At 43.0% G+C, this 3,295-nt stretch overlaps 1 pseudogene; it reads right to left on the bottom strand.

Moving 5' to 3' along the window:
- Positions 1-1,140: 1,140 nt before the first annotated feature.
- Positions 1,141-2,428, bottom strand: LOC127684867 (alpha-enolase-like; annotated as a pseudogene).
- Positions 2,429-3,295: the final 867 nt, after the last annotated feature.

A 3,295-nucleotide genomic window follows, 5' to 3' on the forward strand; every position in this document is an offset into this window, starting at 1 on the left:
TGTTCATCTAATGTCCCTGTGAGGCCTGTTCTTTTCTGGGAGAGACATGGTTAGCCGAATGGAACAGTGAAAGAAGAGGTTGGGGGATCTGGGAGAAGTAGAAGAAAGAGAACCTGTGTTAAGATCTATTGCATGAGAGGAGAGTAAACAAATAAATACTTGGAACTGTCTCTGACTCTTTTGCCGCCGCCCCCCCCCCCCCCTTATCACAGAAGGTTGCCTGTTCAGCATTAGTACCAGGGACAGTGCCTAGTCTACTAGCAATTGAAATCCCATATTTGGTTGATATTCATGGGAGATCTACCCTTTTCTAAAGAAAAACAGAAGAGTGGAGGAGGTTGGAGGGAAATTTGGGAGATGGACTGGGAGGAAAGGAGGGAAGGGAAATTGCAACCCAGGGAGTCATACATGAGAAAAGAATAAATAATTTTGTTTCTTTTCCTTTTTTGAGACTGTAATTACATTTTTCCTCTGCTTCTTTTCTCTCTTTTGAAAATCTTTCATATATTCCTTCTTGCTTTTTTAAGGCCTCTTTTTAAATACTTGATGTTACATGTATTGCATGTGTAGATACACTTTTTAAAATTCGTTTCTGCAGCTTTTACTTTGCATGTAACCACTGCAGCGAGGGAGTGTCTCTCCTGTGGCCATTCTAGAGAAAACACCAGAGTTCTGAGGGCTCCACACAGTACCTGGAAAGTCAGGAGACACAAATAGTGGTGCAGACCAATCACTTGATTACAAAGCTGTGGGCTCCAGCAGAGCAACAGGTGGGCAGGCTTGTCTTTGGACTTTTTCTTTTCTTTTTTTTTTTTGATATTTCCTTTATTTACATTTCAGATGTTATCCCTTTTCCAAAATTTGCCCTCTGGAAACCCCCTTTCCCATTCTGCCTCCCCCTGCTTCTATGAAGGTGCTTGCCCATCCCTGCCTCCCTGCCCTGCCATTCCCCTACACTGGGGCATTGAGCCTTCACAGGACCAAGGACCTTTCTGCCCATTGATGCCAGATAAGGCCATCCTCTGCTACATATGCTGCTGGAACCATGGGTCTCTCTAAGGAAGTCCTTGAGTCACCTTGATGCCTTCATGTGCAAAGAAGATGAAAGCAGCTGATCTTCAGGAATTTCCAGTCCATGCCTTACTTGACCAGGGGCTTCCTGAAGGGCCTGCCAGCAAACTTGGCTTTGCTACCTAGCTCTTCCTTTATTCTGAGGATCTGATTGTACATGATCAGATTCTCAGATCCTCGAGGGGCCCCAGTCCTGACCTATCCAGTGCAGAGCCCCACCACCAAGTCAGCGATGAAAATATCCTCAGTCTCCCCAGACTGATGGGCCGCCATGGCAGCCCAGCCATTGGACTGGGCTAACTTACATGTCTGTGTAGACTCGGTCACAGAGCCTATCTGGTTCATACTGAGCAAGAGGCAGTTGCAGAACTTCTTGCCTTCAGCCTTGGCAATCTGTTTAGGGTTGTTTACGATGAGATCATCCTCCACCACCTGGATGCCTGCACTAGCTGTGAACTTCTGCCAAGCTTCCCAGTCATCCTGGTCAAAGGGGTCTTCTTCAATGGACACCACTGGATACTCCTCAATAAAGGAGGATTTAAAGGAAGATTTGTATACACCAGCCAGCTACTCTGGTATGATGTTCCTGATGAAGTCTTCCAGAGACTTGAAGTCCAGGTTATACTTGCCAGACTTGTAGAACTCAGAGGCAACCACGCCCATGCTGACGACAGCCTGGTCAGTGGCCTTTGCAGTTGTAGTCTTCATCAGGTCCAGTGCGGCTTTGTTCTCCAGGACATTCAGTTCAAATCCTCCATCATCGCTCACATTGGTGGCTTCCTTCCCATATGTATCCTTGATGATGTTCTTTAGGCTGTGAAAATGTCCAATGTGAGTGGCATTCCAAAAACAAGATGCCCCAACAGGCAGGATCATGAGCTCTTCCATGGACAGCATGTTGCCAGCATGAGAACTGCCTCTCATCATACTGATAGCCTGGACACGCAGGATTACAGGGTTGCCAGCCAGGTCAGCAACGTGACACTAAAGGGGCACCCTATTTTCCATGGCACCAGCTTTTCAGATAGCCAGGGACACTCCCGGGATGACATTTGGACCAGATTTAGACATTCTCACTGCCATCCATCTCCGTCATCAGTTTGTCAGTCATCTCTTGCTCTACAACATTCAATTTCTTGCTACTTAGAGCAGGCCCAATGGTCTTATTGATCTGCTCAACAGTGTTTGTGACACCCTACCCCAGGAAGTATGTCTTATTATTATAGTGGAGATCTAGGGCCTCATATATACCAGTGGACACACTGATGGGCACAGCGCCTTAGAAGAGACCATTTGCAGTGTACAGATTTATTTCAACAGTGGGATTCCCATTGGAAGTCAACGATTTATCTGACATGGATCTTGAGAATAGATTTAATGAACTTCTGGCTGTCAGATCACTGAGAAGGAAGGAAAGAGGGTTCTGTAGACACCAAAGAAAGCAGGATTCTACACATAATTTCATAAATATATGAAACTAGCTGAATCTGTATAATGTTAGTTGATTATCTCTGATTTCAGGGTTGAATATTTGACTTTGGATAACCAATGGGTGTGAACATTCTTAACAACTGCTCGAGGACATATTGTCTTTAGAGGTGTCTTCTGGCAATTTTCCAGAAATCTCATGATAAATCTTACTTACAACACAAATACATGTACTAAACCACTGTCGCTTTAAATTACTAGATTTTAGTTCTGTTCTGGCCATCTTCTGAGCCTTCTCACTTTGCTCCCCCTTCCCCCATGTGAATTGGGTGTGTCAATGTGAGAGACCAGAAATTTTTTCACCAGAAATCATGTGAGCAATAGATATTTCTATAATATTTTTGTGACTGAGTAGCATTATTACTATAAATATTTGAGGTAAATATGATGTGTGGGTTTATCACAATAATGGCAAATTTGTTCTGTTATCAGCTTAGTAAAATTTATATATTAACTGTAAGCATTTCAGGAGTTGTGACTTGATTTAAATTATCTGTTTAATTCATTCTTAAGTTATTTCCATTTTAAGTCATTTCTAAATTTATTTTTAAGTTTTTAGCAGTCCTAGGGCTTGAATTCAGAGCTTCATGCATGGAGGCAAGTATTCTACCCCTGAATTATCTCCTTTATCTTGCTTTTGTTTGTTAGTTGATTGGTGGTTTTTGTTTTAATATGTTTTTTTTTTATTGTTATAAATAAGTACACTGCAGCTGTCTTCAGACACACCAGAAGAGGG

This window comes from Apodemus sylvaticus, chromosome 5 (assembly GCF_947179515.1).
Source record: "Apodemus sylvaticus chromosome 5, mApoSyl1.1, whole genome shotgun sequence".
In the NCBI taxonomy this organism is placed as follows: Eukaryota; Metazoa; Chordata; class Mammalia; order Rodentia; family Muridae; genus Apodemus; species Apodemus sylvaticus.